This window comes from Tachyglossus aculeatus, chromosome X4 (genome assembly GCF_015852505.1).
Source record: "Tachyglossus aculeatus isolate mTacAcu1 chromosome X4, mTacAcu1.pri, whole genome shotgun sequence".
Taxonomy (NCBI): Eukaryota; Metazoa; Chordata; class Mammalia; order Monotremata; family Tachyglossidae; genus Tachyglossus; species Tachyglossus aculeatus.
The window spans coordinates 14,559,153-14,580,846 of NC_052098.1; the positions used below are offsets into that span (position 1 = coordinate 14,559,153).

Here is a 21,694-nt window from a genome sequence, read left to right on the forward strand (position 1 = left end):
CTATGAGCCAAGCACTGTACTAAGCGCTGGGGTAGATTCAAGATTAGCAAGTCCCACCAGGGGCTCCCCGTCTAAGTAGGAGGGAGAATGGGTATTGAATTCCCGTTTTGCAGAGAACTGAGTTGGTCCCTCCGGGGATGGGAGAGGTGGCCGTTTGGGCCGCGATGATCGGTGAATCAGCAGGTTCGCCTGCACCTCCTCCCCACCCGCGATAATAATAATAATAATAATGGCATTTATTAAGCACTTACTATGTGCAAAGCACTGTTCTAAGCGCTGGGGAGGTTACAAGGTGATCAGGTTGTCCCACGGTGGGGGCTCACAGTCTTAATCCCCATTTTCCAGATGAGGGAACTGAGGCCCAGAGAAGTTAAGTGACTTGCCCAAAGTCACACAGCAGACAACTGGCGGAGCAGGATTTGAACCCATGCCCTCTGGCTCCAAAGCCCGGGCTCTTTCCACTGAACCACGCTGCTTCTCTAAGACGGCAGGCGATCGACCCGCCTGCCGAATCCCTCCGGGTCCCGGCCCGAGTAGCTCCGGGGCGAGCAAATCCGCTTCCCAAATCCCGGCCAACCGGGGCAGCTGTCTTTGGTGGAGGAGTTCAAGCGCGTAGCAAGGATCGACCGAGACTTGGATGCTCGCTTGGATCGGGCCACTTCATTCAATCGTATTTATTGAGCGCTTACTGTGTGCCGAGCGCTTAGCACTTCACTTGCTTTCGTTCATTCGGCTCTTTTTCCCTGCGGAGCTCCGTTTTGGGAGAGGGAGGCGGGAATGTTTTGGCGAGGCGGTTCCTTTCCAGGTTGATAGTGTACCAAGGAGACTCCTCTCTCTCCTTAAATTGGCATTCCGCAAAACAGTTCGATCCTTGCCACTCCCCCCACCCTGCACCCCAAGAGGAAGACCGAGATATGGAAAACGTGACTTGAAAATTCTCTTTAAATAAACACTGAGTGGTGGGGCTCTTTGATGGGAGTATTTTTAAGGTTTATCGAGCTACGGCAACGTGCAGAGCAGAGATTTAGGCATGGTGTCTTGACCGCCTCTTAAAGTTTATAATCTAAATCGGGCAGGCAGGAAAGCATAATCTCAAGGCTGTTTTTAAGTTGCCCTCCCTGTAATGCCTGAAACTGCAGCATTTCTCCACAGAGTAGTCAGCAGTTTGGAAGCTTGGGTCTTGTCCTGGCAGAGATGGTATTTGAGCCTGCGTTTCCTGACTCCCATCCCTAACTCTTTCCACTAGACCATGCTGCCTCCCATCAGATTAAAAAAAACAAACATTGGGAGGTTAAATACTTCATAGGGACCGTCTCTATACGTTGCTGACTTGTAGTTCTCAAGCGCTTAGTACAGTGCTCTGCACACAGTAAGCGCTCAATAAATACGATTGAATGAATTAAGGAAAAAACACATGCAGGCTATTGCTTCAGATGGTAAGCAAGAGAGGCAGCTGTGTCGGGTGGAAAATTGGAAAAAATCAAACGAGATTTTATCTGAAGGGACTTGCATTCAGTTGTATTTATTGAGTGCTTACTGTGTGCAGAGCACTGTACTAAGAGCTTGGAAAGTACAATTCAGCAACAAATAGAGACAATCCCTACCCAACAATAGACTCACAGTCTAGAAGGGGGGAGACAGACAACAAAACACAACAAATAAACAGGCATCGATAGCATCAATATAAATAAATAGAATTCTGTTCTATTTATCTGAAGGGAGTTTCTTTTCAGCACTTTAGAAACATGGCAATTGGACATTAAAATCGTTAGTACATTGCATCTATCACTGGGAGTGGAGTTGGGAATTTCACTTCTGCCCCTGGCTGGAGCCCTGGAAAATAGGTCCCTGTGCATTCCCAGACCAACTCAGTATTCAGAGCATCCCAGTAGCAGCAACCACCCCCACTTTCTCTACCCCACCGCCCGGGGGGGCGGGGGGTGCAGAACAGACTAGAGTAAGGAGATGATGATGCCTGGGATAGGGGTTAACCCATAAGGGCACGGGAGATTTAAAAGAAGACAGCAGGAGGCTCCCAATCTTTCCTCTCTCAACCTACATTTTCAAAATGGCACTTAAATATTCATATTCATATATGTTGCCAACTTGTACTTCCCAAGCGCTTAGTACAGTGCTCTGCACACAGTAAGTGCTCAATAAATACGATTGATTGATCAAAAAAATTAGTGGAAAAAATTTAGGAGAAGTCTGAGACAACAAGAATACATTAACTCGAAGAATACAGTTGGTATTTGTTAAGCACTATGTGCCAAGCACTGTTCTAAGCGCTGGGGGGGATACAAGGTAATCAAGGTTGTCCACATGGGGCTCACAGTCTTAATCCCCATTTTACAGATGAGGGAACAAGCACAGAGAAGTTGTGACTTGCCCAAAATCACACAGCTGACAAGTGGCGGAGCCAGGATTGGAACCCATGACCTCTGACTTCCAAGCCCGGGCTCTTTCCACTGTGCCACGCTACAGTGACAAGACTATGTGAGGTTTTTCTGCACTGAGATCGTTTGGAACCTTCAGAGCTTTCCTTAGTTTTAGCCACTTGCTTGCCTATTAGTTTTGTCCTCTGCCCTTCTCCAGATGATTCCCTCAGAGGAAGAAGTGGGTTGTGCGGGTACTCTGTCTTCTGAATATTCTTCTTCCATGACTCCACTTGCTTTGGGCCCCTTCTACTGAGATGGTGAGCCCCCGTGGGGGACAGGGACTGTGTCTGACCTGATCATCTTGTATCTACCCCAGAGCTTGGTACAGTAATGCATGGCCCGTACTAAATGCTGAACAAATACCACTATTATTGTTATTATTATTACCTCAACCTATTCTTTCTTCCATCCCTGGGAGTTTTAAGTGACTTAGCCTAGGCAACTGGCAGGACTTGGACTGAAGATATGAGCAGGTGGATTTGAGTGGCACTAAGGCTATAAGGATGGCACTACTATCCTTCCCGTCTCACAAGCCCGCAACTTTGGTGTCATCCTCGACTCCGCTCTCTTGTTCACCCCTCACATCCAATCCATCACCAAAACCTGCCGGTCTCACCTTCGCAACATCGCCAAGATCCGCCCTTTCCTCTCCATCCAAACCGCTATCCTGCTCGTTCAATCTCTCATCCTATCCCGACTGGATTACTGCATCAGCCTCCTCTCTGATCTCCTATCCTCCTGTCTCTCCCCACTTCAATCTGTACTTCACGCTGCTGCCTGGATCATCTTTGTGCAGAAATGCTCTGGGCATGTTACTCCCCTCCTCAAAAATCTCCAGTGGCTACCAGTCAACCTACGCATCAGGCAAAAACTCCTCACTTGGCTTCAAGGCTCTCCATCACCTCTCCCCCTCCTACCGCACCTCCCTTCTTTCCTTCTACAGCCCAGCCCACACCCTCTGCTCCTCTGCCGCTAACCTCCTCACTGTGCCTCATTCTCGCCTGTCCTGCCGTTGACCCCTGGCCCACGTCCTCCCCCTGGCCTGTAATGCCCTCCCTCTGCACATCCGCCAAGCTAGCTCCCTTCCTCCCTTCAAAGCCCTACTGAGAGCTCACCTCTTCCAGGAGGCCTTCCCAGACTGAGCCCCCTCCTTCCTCTCCCCCTCTTCCCCCCCATCCTCCCCGCCTTACCTCCTTCACCTCCCCACAGAACCTGTATATATATATACATATATATATACGTTTATATGTTTGTGCATATTTATTACTCTATTTTACTTGTACATATTTATTCTATTTATTTTATTTTGTTAATTTGTTTTGTTGTCTGTCTACCCCTTCTAGACTGTGAGCCCACTGTTGGGTAGGGACCATCTCTATATGTTGCCAACTTGTACTTCCCAAGTGCTTAGCACAGTGCTCTGCACACAGTAAGTGCTCGATAAATACGATTGAATGAATGAATGAATGAGTGACCTGACAAAGGGCTCAAGGCAGCATACATTAGGATATTGCTTTTAACTGGGATGAAGGGCGGGAGGCCCAAACACAATGACCCCAGCAGCCCAGCTGCGGGGAGGAGAGGAGTGGAGGACAAGCTGCCCAGCTTCCTTCTCCTCTTGTCGTTCTTCAGTGGAAGCAACAGTCGAAGCATGTCGTTGACCAGCTGTGCAGAAAACTCTCAGGAACATCCAGAGGAGCTAGTTTTAGTGGGGTTATTGGCCATGCAGTCAATCACAGTTCCCCCTGTCATCACTATGTGCTTGGTCTCTCTTCTCCCTCTGCCCTGCCCCTCATCAGCCGGTCTCATGGGAATCTGGTCACTTGATCGAGAACAGGTACGGAATTGAGACGGTAAGGGCAGACCAAGGCTGAGAACTGGTGATGAGTCAAGGAAGAGGCCAGAAGTGGAACTGAGTGGGCCTGAGGCTGTGTGAGAGAGATTGGAAAGGAATTGTGCAGGTTCTACTGGGTTTTTGGCTGCTTATACATTCCACTGGTAGCCAGACAAGGAATTATAAACACGTTCATTTGAATGGGATATGTGGTGACCACTGATCAAGTTAAGCCTCACCGAAATACTGTAGTTTTTATATTCTAGAGTATTTCAATTGCACCTATTTTACTGATGTAATTGTAATCCTACATGACGTTTAGGTGTTTTTCCCCATCCCTACTATTGGTCCAAGAGAAAAGAACTGCCCCGAGAATTGGGAAACCTGGGTTTTAGCCCCGGTTCTGCCCTTGTACATGGGTGAAGACCGCACATGCCCTTTGTGATGTGCTGCATCCCTGCCCGCCTGCTCACTCATTTTATTACGTGCCGCCCACGGAACTGCAATTGGCAGGGGAGAGAGAGCGTGAGTGGCGCTTCGCAAGCCACTAGCACCTCTATTATCAATTCCTCTGTGCAGGTTCCCAGAACTGAGGCTCAGCTCTCATTCTGACGGGAAGCTCCTTCGTCAGCCTCAGACTTTCCCCCACCTCCATACTGATCCAAAGAATTAAATCGAAATGATTGATAGACCTTATTAAAGGAAAGAAACCCAATTAAAGTGCTCTCCCATCCTCTTGGATTGGGAACTCTATGTGGGGCAGGGTCTGATCTCATTATCTTGTATCTACCCCAGTGTTTGGCACATTGTAAGCACTTAAGGGCGACTGGCTTTAGGGTACCAATCTAGTTATGTCTGAGGAGGGTGGGCTCGAGTGGATGCTGAACCAGAGATCAAAGTGCTGCCTCTGGTTCTTTTGCAAGCCTCTGCTCTGGGCACTCAATTTTGATATCCGGGTGAGATTCTTTTTTGGTTTTAGCCCCTGACATGCAGGCTCTTGGGGAATGATCAAGAGGATGCCTTAGACCCAAATCAGTCAACTCCTAGCTTCCTTTCTTCACGTGAAGCTCTCCATAAAGGTGGGGTGGGAGGAAGGGAGAGGAGATGGGTCAAATATGCATCTAAATGCAAATCCTGGGTTTACTTGTAGTATTCCATTCTCCGGTGAACTGGAGGCTCCTATGGAGAACACGATAGCTTAGTCTAGTGGAATGTCCATTGGGGTGGGTGCCTGTTGCATAATTTTGAATGCTAAATGAGTCCCTAACTCCAGTTCTATATGAAATGACCACAGATTTTTGTTTTTATTACTCTATTTTACTTGTACATTTTTATTCTATATGTGTGCTACCAACAAATCGTTCTACATAATGTGCACATGAAGATTATCTATTCTACACTGATGCATGAAACGTTCTGTGACCAACTTGCCTGGGGAATTCATCCCCCGAGCTAGCCAGTCTCCCGCCACCCTCGCTCTTGACTCCCGGCTCTGCACCCAGCATTCATTATCAACGGTTTATTACTTGGACAGCTGTCCCGAGGAGCATACATTACAGTCATGAGTCCCCTCCCTCTCCCTGTATGTCCACCATGGCGGTAGTAGTGGTCGTAATAGTATTTATGAAGCGCCTACTGGAAGCAGGGCACTGTACTAAGCACTGGGAAAGAGTATACATGTGGGTATTAGACATGGACCCCATCACTTGAGGCGCTCACAGTCTGAGAGGCTCACAGTCTATGAGGGGGCTCACGATCTTGGCCCCACTTGGTCTTCAGTGTCTTCCAGAAGCTCCTTCGCCATCATCCCAGCTCCTCCTCTTCCATCCCCCCTCTTGACATTTATTCTTCGTACATTGGACTGTGTTCTGTGTCCAGCTAAAGTCACCTATTGCGGGTGGAGCTGTGGGTGACCTTTGTCCTATTTTCTCTACTGATTTTGTGCAAGCCTCCTAGTATCAATCAACTCATCAGTGGCATTTATAGAGTGTGTTCTGTGTACAGAGCACTGGACTAAATAATAATAATAATAATAATGATAATTATGGTATTTGTTAAGCACTTACTATGTGCCAGGCACTGTACTAAGCTCTGGGTGGATACAAGAAAATCAAGTTGGACACAGTCCCTGTCCCACACAGTGCTCACAGTTTCAATCCCCATTTTACAGATGAGGTAGCTGAAGTGAAATGATTTGCCCAAGGTCAAACAGCAGAGCCGGGATGAGAACCCATGACATTCTGGGCCCAGGCTGTATTCACTGTGCCATGCTGCTTTGGAAAGTACAGTAGGTGGGTAGATGAGATCCCTGCCCACCAGGATCTTGTTCAATTCTACTTAATCATTTCCCCACCCCTCCACACATCCATCTTAGCCCAACTTCCTTATCTTGTTTTGCCTTCCCTGTTCTCATAAAGTCATTAACCCACAAACCATTTCTCCCTGTCTCTGCCTCTGCATCCCAACACATGTAATTATTTGCAGTTTCTCCCACCCTCATTCCCTCTTTTCAAAACAGCCTCTCGATATCAGGAAGGTACCAAAGCATACAGTCCTTTAGGTTGTAAGCTCCTTGTGGGCAGGGAACATGTCTACCAACTCTCTTATATTGCTCTCTCCCAAGCTCTTAGACAGTGCTCTGCACTCAGTAAGCACTCAATAAATAGGATTGATTGATTATACCCAAGAAGAGCTCACCCTCCCTCATAATTTGCATGCATACTTGTATGACTATTGCTGCTATCGCCCAACAGCTAGCTGTTAGGATCTCGTCATTTGAATTTGAGCTTCACTATGTCTTAAAAATATCTGTTCTGTCAGTGCTTCTTGCATTTGTGTCTTAATTCTGTTTACCCAAGCATTCAAATGGTAAATGGAAAATCTACTATTTGAATGGGATAATTCAGATCACAATTTATTTATTTATTTATTTATTGGTTCCAGTGTGAGCCTGGCCAATTTTACCGGAATTATTAAAGTTACTTCAGATAATTAGGTTCAGTACTGTAGCTTAGTTTTCCCAGCTGTAATACTGATTTTCTCCAGATAAGAGTTTGCTTCTTATGTCTTGATTTTGTGAACCCAGTTACCAGATGTTGTAATCTTATATTGGTGTATCAATCTAAGCCTACTTAAGACATATCTCTACCTTTAAATACAATGCTTTGAGGAAAGGAGTTTAGAATTCTTTTTTATCACAGTAAGATTACATGTTAAGCAGCTCCTTGTATTCATTTTCATTTGATTGCACCGTGAGTATTTTTCCCCCTCCTTTTTTGCTACTTACCCCTTATGCCACAGTTTTGCCCTCTATTTTGGAGAGTGTATAAATTCAGCATTCGTTTTACGACTCCTTTTCCCAATTCCAGTTTAACACCTTTGCCCCACAGAATATATCTGAGCCTTGGTAGCCTTCAAAAACGGGATAATTGATTTCATTAATAACACTCTTCATCTAAGGATCTCTGGTCTTTGACCTGTGGAGGAGCAAGAAAGTTAAATGATAAAAAGTTAAAAGATAAAAGTTAAAGTAAGGAGCCGAGCTAAATTTTAAATCTAGGCCACTGGATGAGCTATTGGGCCGAATCCTTATCTATTCTGTCTGTCACTATCTCAATCTTCCATTTTCACAGCAGTCTCTCTAATTTGAGAGTTGGGCAAGGAGTATTTTCCTATTTACATTTTGTCACTGTTAGGTAGTAAGCGGATTGAAAACCATATTCGTTATAACATGATTTTAAAAGCATGGAATAAAGATTGTTTCATCTCCTAGACATTTGATAATGGCAATTTAGCTAGCCCAAAAAGGTACATTACTTTATCAAGCCTTTGGTGGGATTTTTTTTTTTTTGGCTTTCATGAAACTGAATGGGCTTGATGTTACTCTTGTCCTGGGTCACTCTATTTAAAAGATGAGCACTGTAGATAATATTCGCCCATTATATTTTCCACCACTTGCCTGCTGTGGGACCTTGGACAAATAACTTCTCTGTGCCTCAGTTTCCTCAAGTGCGAAATGGGATTAGATACTTGTTCTCCCTCCTATTAGACTGCAAGCCCCATGTGGGACAAGCACTGTCTGACCTGATTACTCCAGTGTTTAGAATGGTACTTGACATATAGTAAGTGCTTAACAAATACCATAAAAAATATATCACCTAAGCTGTAATTTTTACAGTTGTGCAATTTAAAAGACCCTGAATTTCATGCCTCAGTGAAAATATTAGCAAAAAAGATCAAAAATCCTGGGTAACCCCCAGAACATACTACTAACCTTTCCACTAAGCCTGATTCTTATCAGAGACTCCTTAAATGGGAGAGATTGAAAAAATTGTGTCATCTGGTTCCTCGGCAGACTGGTAGAATTGAAAATCAATGGGGCGTCACACTAAGAAGGATGGTAAACTAAATTATTCTATAATGCAGGGCTTACTTTCTTGATGAATCCTTACTAATAGTAATAATATATGGTATTTAAGTTCTTACCATGTGCCAGGAACTGTTCTAAGCGCTGGGATAGTTACAAGTTAACCCAGTTGGACACAGTCCCTGTCCCTCACAGGACTCACAGTCTTAATCCTCATTTTACAGATGAGGGAACTGAAGCCCAGAGAAGTTAAGTTACTTGCCCAAAGTCACACAGCAGATGACCGGCAGAGCCGGGATTAGAACCCAGGTCTTTCTGACTCCCAGGCCCGTGTTCTATCTGCTAGTCCATGCTACCTCTCTGGTGCTTAACTGACGTGGTGCACAACTGTTTCTTCCAACACCACATCATATTCCAGCCAGGTACATGCACATTGTTGGGAAAACATCCCCTCAGTTCCTAACTTTACTATGAATTTGGGATAGAACGAAAACACATGTTGTGGAAGAGCCTAGTCTACTCTCCATTTCTTCTGAACATCAATCAATTAATTGATTGTATTTACTGAGTGCTTACTGTGTGCAGAGCACTGTATTAAGCGCTTGGGAGAGTACAATATAACAGAGTTGGTGGACACGTTCCCTGCCTACAACAAGCTTACACCCTGGAGGACTGGCAACTACAACTCAGTAGTTGTCAGGTTTTTCTTCCTCATTTTGTATCCTGCTTTCCATGATTTCTCATCATCGGAAGGCCATCATTTCCTTCTGTATGCCACCTCCCCCGCTTTCTGCCTTGAGCTGCTCTTCCTCTTTTGTAATTTGTACACGTTTAGATTTTTTTTTTAGATTTAGATTTTTTACTGATTTTGGGTTTTATTTGAGGGATTAGTCCTTGTCTTTTATGTTGTTTTAGTTTTTTATGGTTTCGTCACTCCTTACGTGTCTTTCTCCAGTCCCCTCTCCCCACCTTGTGCTTGTGAGCCCTTTGAGAGATGGGAATCATGTTTAATTCCCATTGGTGTATTCTTTCCAGGCACTTAGTACTGTGCTCTGCACATAGTGCTTAATAAATACTGTTACTGCAATACTCCTGGATGTGGTCTCAGTTGTTTCCATTAAAATAGAGTATTACATAAAATATTATTTAGAGCCCGTTGTTGGGTAGGGATCATCTCTATATGTTACCGACTTGTACTTCCCAAGCGCTTAGTACAGTGCTCTGCACTGCTCAATAAATGTGATTGAATGAATGAATGATTGAATAGGGAAGACTATAAATGAACGAATGAATAGGGAAGACTGTAAACTGCATTGATGCATTTCTAAGATCCAAACAATATAAATAGGCTTAAAATGGTGATAAAATCGCAATGGCCACGTAAATGTGCACCATTGATAATATTTGGAATTTGAGACTGTGAGCCCGTTGTTGGGTAGGGACCGTCTCTATATGTTGCCGACTTGTACTTCCTAAGCTTAGTACAGTACTCTGCACACAGTCAGTGCTCAATAAATATGATTGAATGAATGAATGAATGATCATTTATGTGTATCTATAAATTAATTTTCAAAGTGTCACTTTTCACATTTGTACTAACAGGCTACAATCTGTTGTTATCTATTCTAAATAGGTCTGCCATTATCTAATGCTAAATTGGAATGGGTTTCAATCACTCTATTCAAGTCTATCACAATACTTCAAAGGTTTAGGGTGAGAAGAAGGGTGGTGTTTAAGTCCTAAGTAAGCTCAGTGGTACTATCTCAAAGAAAGAAACGGCTCGATAAGAAATGCTGGCAATCTGGCATTAATGTTCAATAACACTATCGTGAAACCAATCAATAATATTTGTGGAGCATCTACCGTGTTCAGAGAACTGTACTAAACACCTGGAAAAATACCATGCAACTGTATCCCTGCTCTTGAGGAATTTACAATTTAGCCAGGAAGGTGGACACTAAAATAATTTACACATAGGAGGAAGATGGAAAGTGGATATGTAGGTGAGTGCTTAAATAATAGGGTAGGTACAGAAGTTTTACATGGGGTTTTGAGTGTATAAGCGCGTGGTTGGCACAAAATGCTGGGATGTTTTATAATGGACAATGGCTGCTCACTATTTGGAATCTGGGGATAGCAGTAGCAGAAATAAATATTCATTCAATCATATTTATTGAGCACTTAATGTGTGCAGAGCACTGTATTGTATTATGCAAGCAGAATTAGATTTTTTTAATGACTTACATACTATTTTATGTACAATTACATTTTGTCTGCAGACTCCGCTTCTCTGACGACCTACTCTCTGTATCCTGATTTTGTTTTTCCTGCCGCTGACCCCTAGCCCATATCTTCCCTTTGGCCTGGAACTCCTTCCCGCTTCATATCTGACATCCCACTACTCTCCCCACCTTCAAAATCCTCCTAAAATCATATCTCTTCCAAAAGGCCTTCCCTGACTAACCCCTCATTTCCCCATCCGCCCTCCCCTCTGCACTTGGCTGTGTACCCCTTAAGCACTTTGATATTCACTTCAGCCCCACAGAACTTATGTACCTATCCTTAAACGCTACTATTTCCCCTATCTGTTATTTCCATTTGTTTTAATGTTTGCCTCCCTCTGTAGACTGTAAGCTCCTTGCGGGTAGGGAATCACATCTACCAATTCTATTGTATTGTACTTTCCCACACGCTTAGTATACTGTTCTGCACATGATAAGCATTCAAGAAATACCAAGGCTCACTGTGTGCAGAACACTGTACTAAGTGCTTTGGAAAGTATAATCGATTGATTTTGATTATTCAAGCTAGTGGAGAAGTAAGAAGAAATGAAATTTACAGATAATTCAAAATGTAATTTTTCCCAATATATTATGTTTCAATTTGCTACCCCAACCAAAGTTTTATTAAACTGTTAGCAAAAAGGACAAATAGGCCTCTCTGCCTCAGACCTCTGTCCCCTTCAGCCTCTCCTACACCTGCTGCCGGATCCTCTTTCTAAAGTGTTGTCCAACACACACCCCTCCTCAGAAACCCTCCAGTGGTTGCCATTTTCCCTTCACATTCCACAGAAACTCCTGATTACTGGTTTCAAGGCTTTCGATCAATCGATCAGTCATATTTATTGAGCGCTTACAAAGCAGAGCACTGTACAAAGTACTTGGGAGAGTACAATACAACAGAACTAGCAGACATGTTCCCCACCTGTGAGCCCATTGTTGGGTAGGGATCGTCTCTTTATGTTGCCGACTTGTACTTCCCAAGCGCTTAGTACAGTGCTCTGCACACAGTAAGCGCTCAATAAATACGATCGAATGAATGAATCTACTACCCTTCAGCTCGTGCTCTTCACTCTTCCCAAGCACACCTTCTTACTGTGCTCTCTGCTTTTACCCACTGCACACCTCACTTTCTGAAACTCAATCCCCTTTCAACTCCACCAGTTCATAGTTACTTCCAAATTTAAAGTCCTCCTGAAATTCTGAAATTCCATCTCCTCCAGGAAGCATCCCCTCATCAATTAATCAATCATATCTATTGAGTGTCTACTGCGTGCAAGAGCATAGAATTGTACTAAGCGCTTGGGAGAGTACAATACAACAGAGTTGGTAGACATGTTCCCTGCCCACAAGGAGCTTATGGCCTAGAGCGAGAGATGAAAGTTAAAATAGATCATGGATATGTACATTAAAATAAATTAAAGATTTGTACGTGGAACATGATTTGTAAATGCAAGGGGACTGAGGGTGGGGTGAATCAAGGTACAAATCCAAGTGCAACAGTGATGCAGAAGAGAGAGGTAATAGCGAAGCGGCATGGCTCAGTGGCAAGAGCCCGGGCTTGGGAGTCAGAGGTCACGGGTTCTAATCCCGGCTCCGCCACTTGTCAGCTGTGTGACTTTGGGCAAGTCACTTCACTTCTCTGTGCCTCAGTTCCCTCATCTGTAAAATGGGGATTAAGTTTGTGAGCCCCACATGGGACAACCTTGATTACCTTGTATTCCCCCCAGTGCTTAGAACAGTGATAGGCACGTAGTAAGCACTTAACAAATACCAACATTATTATTATTATTATTATTATTATTATTATTATTATTATTATTAGTGGAAATAAGGACTTAGTTGAAGAAGGCTTCTTGGAAGAGTTCTGCTTTTAGTAAGGGTCTGAGGAATTTAGGGGCATAAAGCAGTAGACAAATAGAGTGCCATGCGCACAGTAACTACTCAAATAATAATAATAATAATAATTGTGGTATTTGTTAAGCGTTTACTGTGTGCCAGGCACTGTGCTAAGCATTGGAGTAGATACAAAGTAATCAGGTTGGACACAGGCCCTGTCCCACATAAGGCTCATCGTCTTAATTCCCATTTTACAGATGAGGTAACTGAGGCACAGAGAAGTGAAGCCACTTGCCTAAGGTCACACAGCAGACAAGCGGAGGAGCTGGGATTAGAACCCAGGTCCTTCAGACTCCCAGACCTGTGCTCTATCCACTAGGCCATGCTACTTCTCTACTCATAAATACTATTGTTTATTTTATTCCCCTTTCTCTGCCCACTTTCTGATGAAGTGCAATTGAAATGTGAGATGGTCTAAAGATAGACAGCAAGGGGTGTGTGTGTGTGTGTGTGTGTGTGTGTGAGTGTGTGTGTGTTTAGGTGTCACTATGTAATAATAATAATAATGATGGCATTTATTAAGCGCTTACTATGTGCAAAGCACTGTTCTAAGCTCTGGGGAGGTTACAAGGTGATCAGGTTGTCCCATGGGGGGCTCACAGTCTTAACCTCCATTTTTACAGATGAGGTAACTGAGGCACAGAGAAGTTAAGTGACTTGCCCAGAGTCACACAGCTGACAATTGGCGGAGTAGGGATTTGAACCCATGACCTCTGACTCCAAAGCCCGGGCTCTTTCCATTGAGCCACGCTGCTTCTCAGTGCATACCATGTATGCACTGACAAGGCCATAGCTCTAAGGGTAAAGCAGACATGTTAAGAAGGAAGTATGTGTTGCCTTCCATGTTCTGGTAAGACCCATGTCCAACTTTCCCTAGGTGGATCTTCCTGGGGAATAATGAGTTACAACTGCTGCTGCTGCTAAGTCATGAACTGTCATGAACTGAGCCTGGGAGTGAGGGGATGGATTCTGGACAGTGAGCTTCAGGCTAGGGACTCCTGAGCTAGCGTGGTGTAGTAGAGCATGAGCCTGGAAGTCAGAAGGTCATAGGTTCTAATCCCGGCTCTGCCACTTGTCTGCTGTTTGACCTTGGACAAGTCACTTCACTTCTCTGGGCCTCAGTGACCTCATCTGGAAAACGGGGATTGAGATTGTGAGCCCCGTGTGGGACAGGGACTGTGTCCAGCCTGATTAACTTGTATCTACCCCAGCACTTAGTAGAGTGCCTGGTACACAGTAAGCACTTGACAAATGCCATTATTATTATTATTATGATGTTGGGCAAGTCACTTAACTTCCTTGTGCCCCGGTTTCCTCATCTGTAAAATGGGGAATAAATACTCGTTCTCATTCATTCATTCATTCAATCGTATTTACTGAGCACTTACTGTGTGCAGAGCACTGTACTAAGCACTTGGGAAGTACAAGTTGGCAACATATAGAGATGGTCCCTACCCAACAACGGGCTTACAGTCTAGAAGTTCTCCCTCCTGCTTAGACTGTGAGCCCCATGTGGAACAGGGACTGTGTCCGATCTGTTTTTCATGTAGCTACCCCAATGCTTAGTACGTTGTTTGGCACATAGTAAGTGCTTAACAAATACCATTATTATTATTAGTGTAATTATTATTACCACTGCTGCCACCCTCTTACTTGCTCACTTCTGGCCCTCACCAAGAAGCATACAAAGACATGGAAAACCTTACACGAGTACCTAGGAAAACAGGAATACACAAGAACACACTCAACTGACCATGCATACGGAATCATGGACACAAACATGCCCTTACAAACTCACTCAGTAACAAGAAACACAAATGAGCTAGGCAAGTACTGAGACATTGCCAGATTCAAACAAGTAAATATACAGGTGCACACAAACACACACACACACACACACACACACTCTCTCTCTCTCTCTCTCTCTCTCTCTCTCTCTCTCTCTCTCTCTCACAGAGTTATACCCACGATAACACACACTTTCATAAAGGGGCTTCTACAAAGATACTATAGACTGTAAGCTCCTTGTGAGCAGGGAACATGTCTCCCAACTCTGTTACATATCGTACGCTCTCAAGCAGTTAGTACAGGGTTCTGCATGCAGTAAGCACTCAGTAAATATGATTGATACTGGCAGCATTCCGTATCAGCTCCTCGAGAGCAGAGATAATTTATACCAACTGTATTGTACTCTCTGAAGCGCTTAGTACCATGCTGTGCACAAACTTACCATTTGATTTATTGATCGAATGATTGAGTTACTACTACTCCCATAGTAGTAGTGGTAGCAGCAGCAATAGTATTTATTGAGCTCCCATTTGGTGCTTGGAAGTAATAATAATAATAATGATGGCATTTGTTAAGCCCTTACTATGTGCAAAGCACTGTTCTAAGCACTGAGGGGATACAAGGTGATCAGGTTGTCCCACGTGGAGTTCACAGTCTTAATCCCCATTTTACAGATGAGGTAACTGAGGCACAGAGAAGTGAAGTGACCCAAAGTCACACAGCTGACAAATGGCGGAGCTGGAATTAGAACCCATGACCTCTGACTCCCAAGCCCGGGCTCTTTCCACTCAGCCACACTGCTTCTCTACGAGATATGTTCTCTGCCCACAAGGAGCTTACATTCTAACATGGGAGACAAATGTAAAAATAGATGCAATTCTATCCTTGTCTCATTCTATCCCTGTAATTTTAGATATTCCGGGCAGCGCAGCTATAAGGGATCTATATGGCAGGGAAGAGGCAGGACATGGTTAAAAAAAAATAAAAGCCTCATAGGGCAGGTTCGGTTTTTGGCAGGGGGCTGACCCAGCCCAGGGGAGGGTTGCTTTAGGGATGGAAGTTTAAAAGAGCTGTTGAGGTGGGTGGGACAAGAGGGAATGGTGAAGTGGAGAAAGTTGGGGTGGGGTGGAGAAATGTGGGATAAGCAAAGGAAAAAAAATATTGGTTTCCCCCAGTGGCATGCTTAAAATTCTATTTTCATGGAGCCAACCAAGTGAAATGGTGTTGAATATCATAAATAAAAATAATAATAATAATAATGTCATTTGTTAAGCACTTACTATGTGCCAAACACTGTTCTAAGTGCTGAATAAATACAGTGCATTGTTGTATTTCCACTATCCAAAAATTGACCAAAGTAGCTTATAGAAGCAGTGATTAAAAAGCACAAGAAATCACAATGTACCAATAGTAACTTTTTAAACATTTTTACAATTTTTGCAACATTTAAACAATGTACCAATAATAACTTTTTAAACATTTTTTTTGAAGTGTTACCTTTGACATCCTTATCCACAGTAAGCCACCTGGGAGTCAGGAGACTTGGGTTCCGATCCCAGCTCTGCCACTTGCCTGCTGTATGACCTTGGGCAGTTTGTCTGTGCCTCAGTTTCCTCATCTATAAAATGGGGATTGGATACCTGCTGTCCCTCCCCTTCAGCCTGTGAGTCCCATGTGAGACAGGAACTATGTCTGATCTGATTGTATTTACCCCAGTGCTTAGCACAGGGTATAAACTCATAAAGAAAGACCACCCGTTTTTATTGTGCTAACAGGCTAGAGATCTTCCATTATCTATGCTAAATTAAAATCTGTCATCAATGCTGGATTGAAACTGGCACTCTATTCCAATCACTCAAAATCCTTCAAAGGGAGGGGAAGGTAAGGCGTAAGCCAAGGTAAACTTGGCAACGTTATTACAGTGGGAGAAAGCCTTTAGAGGAAATACCAACGTTAACATTCATTCGTTCATTCATTCAGTCGTATTTATTGAGCGCTTACTGGGTGCAGAGCACTCTACTAAGTGCTTGGGAAGTACAATTCAGCAACAGAGACAATCCCTGCCCACAGTAGGCTCACAGTCTAGAAGGGGGGAGACAGACATCAAAACAAATAAACAGTCATCAGTAGCATCATTATAAATAAAAAGAATTATAGATATATGCACAACATTAATAAAAATAAATAGAATTATAATTATAAATATGTACGTATACACATAAGTGTTGTGAGGAGGGGAGGGGGCAGAGCAAAGGGAGTGAGTTGGGGTGATGGGGAGGGGAGGGGGAGCAGAGGAAAAGGGGGGCTTAGTCTGGGAAGGCCTTCAGTAACGCTACTGCGAAAAAAGAGTCTTACAGTGGGGGAGTCCTGTAAAGTAAAAGGCTAATTGGGAAACAGCCAGGGCTTTGTTAAAAAAGCAAAATATTTTTTCTAATAAATTTTCAAAGAATCATTTTAATACTTAATTCCCAAATTAAAAAAAAATCCCAAATCCCATAAAATTGCTTTGACAGTCCTATTTTTTGAAGGCTCTGTGTGGTCACCCTAGTGTTTTCTGTAGTTATTTGCTCTGCAAAACAAATCCACAATGAAATGTTATGTTTTTTAAATTTTTGTTATGTTTTGTTTTGGAGAATACAAAGAACTTTGTAGGCAGTTGTGGCCTTAAGGGGATAAGAATTCCATCATTCATCATCAGGAAATCTTTATTGCACCCAGAGTAAGCTGCTCATAAAGGAGGCTTTTGCAGAGTTAACTATCAACCACAACCCAGGAGGAAAGGAAATTTTCACTTCAGTAACAAGCAATTGTGACAACCTGGGTGTTACTGCTGAGTTTCTCCATAATAACTTCCTTCTCTACCCCGGACTTGCTTCATGTTTTCTTATAAAAACTCGTCTTTAAATAGCTCAATCCATTGCAAATGTTATGATAAAGAAGACTGTAAGCTTGTTGCAGGCAGGGAACGTGTCCACCAACTTGGTGGTCTTATACTCTCCCAAGTGCTCTGCTCACAGAAAGCTCTCGATAAATACATTGAAGATGATGGTGATGATGAAATAAGATGCATGGACCTTGTTTAATTTTCTGTTCTGGAGCCCCCTTTACAGAGGTTTGGACAGTAAACCAAGAAAGAAATATTTACATTATCCTCCCTATCCTTTTCTTTGATCAGAGCAGTGTGATTGTAGTCAACCAATAGTAGTCTTTATTTTAGCACCTACTCTTGGTAGAGAGCATATGGGAGAATACAGTAAGAGTAAAATACCTGTCCCCTGCCTTCGGAAGCCCTTATAATCTAATGGGGAAGCCAGGCAGTTGTAATCGCACTCAACCTATCAGCCAGTCAGTATTTATCAAGCATTTATTTGGTGCTTGAGTACAACAGAGTAGATAGAAATGATCCCAGCCCTCAAGGAACTTAGTCTAGCCACCTGGTGAGATGGAAATTATTCGGAGAAGTGGGTTTTCAGGAGGACTTCGAAAATGGGGAAGGTCAATGGTCTGGTGTGCTTGAAAGGGAGGAGAATTCCAGGGAAGGGGAAGTTCATGAGCAAGGGATTGGAGATGGGAGAGTGAAGAGTGAGGTACAGTGAGGAGGTTTGCTTGGGAGGAGCTAGAAGCACAACCTAGAGAGCAGCAGATGAAGTAAGTAGCTATGGCAGGAAGAGAAAGCGGGTGGAAAAACCACAGAGTCAGTGGTCAGGAACTTCTGCTTAATGTGGAGCAAATACACATCATTCAGCACCTGTCTCTCCACTCCACAAAACCCTCCAATGATTAGCTAAGAAGTATAATCCAGGCAGCAGGATGGAGTATTGATTGATCGATGATGGTAGAGGTTGGAGGAAAAGAGGCCAGTAAGGAGGCCAATGCGGTAGTCTAGCCGGGAGCTGAACATATCTCGAACCAGGGTGGTGGCCATCAGAGTGGACAGAAAGTGACTAATCAGGGAAATATTGTGGAGGAAAAACTAAGAGGATTTTGTGACATCCGTTTAAGGCAGAGAGGAGTCAAAGCTAACATCGAAGTTATGAGCTCCCCAGACAGGGAAGGTGCTGGTATTGCTCACTGATGAGGAAGTTAGAAGGAGGAGCAGATTAAGGAGGAAAGATGAGAAGGTCCATTTTAGCCATGTTGAGTTTTTCGTGCTCACAGGATAACTATGTGAAGATGTCCTGGAGGCAAGAGAAGTATTTTGTAATGCAAATGAAAATGATGTGAAATATTCAAACTGTTGTTCACATACATTGGTTGGGGTGGCTACTTTGAGTTATGAAAAACTTCCAAACCTGTAGTTTGGTATCAACTTTCTTTTGGTTTGGTATCAGATTTCTAAACTGGGAGCCCATTGTTGGATAAGGACCATCTCTATATGTTGCCGATTTGTACTTCCCAAGCACTTAGTACAGTGCTCTGCACATAAGCGCTCAATAAATATGATTGAATGAATGGATGAACTTTCCTTCAGAACAGAACATTGCAAAATAACTGCAGAGAAGCAGCATGGAGTAGTGGACAGAGCACGGGTCAGGGAGTCAGAAGGTCATGGGTTCTAATCCTGGCTCTCCTACTTGTCTGTTGGGCAAGTCACTTCACTTCTCTGGGCCTCAGTTACCTCATCTGTAAAATGGGGATTAAAACTGTGAGTCCCACATGGGACAGGGACTGTGTCCAACTCGGTTTGCTTGTATACACCCCAGTGCTTAGTACAGTGCCTGACACATAGTAAGTGCTTAACAAATACCACAATTATTATTATTATTAACTGTAGCTCCTTCATCGTGACCTTTCATGGAACCCTTGGGAATGATTATTGTAGTGTATGTATAATTTGCAACAGGCAGCATGGCCCAGGGAAAATGCATAGCTATGGGAGACAGAAGAAGCTGCGTGGCCTAGCAGAAAGAGCATGGGGCTTGGGAGTCAGAGGATCTGGGTTCTAATCCCAGCTCTGCCACTTGTCTATTGTGTGACCTTGGGCAAGCCACTTCACTTTTCAACTGTAAAAATGGGGATTTAATACTTGTCTCTCTCCCACTTAGACTGTGACCCCCATGTGGTACAGGGACTGTGTCCAGCCTGATAATCTTGTATCTACCCCAGCACTTAGTATAGTGCTTGGCACATAGTAAATGCTTAACAAATACAAACATTATTATAGGAGATTCAGGAGACTCTGGTTCTAGTCCCAAATCTGTCAACACTGTCACTGACCTGCTGTGTGACCTTGGGCAAGTCACCTAATAAGAATAATAATAATAATAATAATGGCATTTATTAAGTACTTACTATGTGTAAATCACTGTTCTAAGCACTGGGAAGGTTACAAGGTGATCAAATTGTCCCCCGGGGGCTCACAGTCTTAATCCCCATTTTACAGATGAGGTAACTGAGGCACAGAGAAGTTAAGTGACTTGCCCAAAGTCACACAGCTGACAATTGGCAGAGCTGGGATTTGAACCCATGACGTCTGACTCCAAAGCCCGGGCTCTTTCCACTGAGCCACGCTGCTTCTCGTACCTAATGTCTCTGTGCCTCTGTTTCCTTGTCTATAAACCAGGGGGATAAGGTATCTGCTCTCCCTACCTCTGGAATTGTGGGACAGGGAGTGGCTAATCTGATGAATTTGTATCTACCCCAGCACTTTGCTCAGTGCTTGGCACATAGTGCTCAATAAATACTTCAGCTGGGCCAAGAGTTTTAACTTCCACGTAAGAGATGGACCATAGCCATAGTAAGTAGAGCTAGAGGCAACCTTAGGGGAATCATAATATCTTGTATCGTTTCATCGGTGCTTGGAATTTTATGGATGTTTTTGAATTTTTCCGTCGAGTAGGCCAAGAGAGACGAAATTGTTCTTTGAAATTTGCTGTTGTACCAACTTTTCAGACTTGTGTTTCCAGTCCTATTTCACCACATTATCAAAACTAGGCATCACCCTACATTATGAAAGGGATAAGCTGCCACTTACAGTATTTGGCCTTATGGGTTCCATCAGACAATGATCTAATTAATACTTGTTATTTGGTTTTTGGAAGGAATAGTGCAGGAGGAGGAGAGGAAAGAGGAATACATTTCTTGGTGTTGAGCTCCACTCACTAATTTAGTTCTAGCTCCTCATGGGCAAGGAAGGTATCAATTCTTTGTTTTGTACTTGCCAAGAAATTTGTGCAGTGCATTGCACTGTGGGCTCAATAAATTAAAATTCTATTACTTTAAACTGGATTTATATTTATTTTTGACTTCTGGTGGGAATAACTTGTCTCCAAGTTCCCAGAAACTATAAGTGTACATACAACCCATTGATTGACAGTTCACTGCAGACTTTTAAGAGGTACAGCGTGGCCTAGTGGAAAGAGAATGGGCCTGGAAGTCAGCAGACCTGGGTTCTAATCCAGGCTCCGTCACTTTGCTGAGTGACTTTGGGCAAGTCATTTAACTTCTCTGTGCCTCAGTTACCTCGTTTGTAAAATAGGAATTAAGACTGTGAGTTCCATGTGGGATGTAGACTGTTCAACCTGAAAAACTTGTGTCTACCCTAAGTGCTCAGTAAAGTCAGTCAGTCAGTTGTATTTATTGAGCGCTTACTGTGTGCAGATCACTGTACTAAGAGCTTGGGAAAGTAAGCGGCGTGGCTCAGTGGAAAGAACACAGGCTCGGGTGTCAGAGGTCAGGGGTTCTAATCCTGGCTCTGCCACTTATCGGCTGTGTGACTTTAGGCAAGGTGATCAAGGACAACCTGATCACCTTGTATCCCCCCAGTGCTTAGAACAGTGCTTTGCACATAGTAAGCGCCTAACAAGTACCATCAGTATTATTACAATATAACAAAATAACAGACACATTCCCTGCCCACAGTGAGTTTACAGTGCCTGGCACATAGTAAGTGCTTAACAAATACCATTAATACAAAAAAATAAATCTCACTTGTGACAGAGTACCATCATAGAAGCAGCAGGTGAAATTGTACTCTCCCAAGCGCTTAGTACAGTGCTCTGCCCATAGTAAGTGCTCAATAAATACGATTGAAATGCAAAGGAAAGGAAAGTTAAAAAATTCTCACTTCTTATACCCACTCTTATTTATA

General features: G+C 43.5%; 1 protein-coding gene across 1 annotated transcript in view; it reads left to right on the top strand.

Annotated features, from left to right (window-relative positions):
- The window catches only part of DOCK8 (dedicator of cytokinesis 8), a 205,733-nt gene that overhangs the window by 752 nt on the left and 183,287 nt on the right, over positions 1-21,694 (top strand). The window lies entirely within an intron of this gene.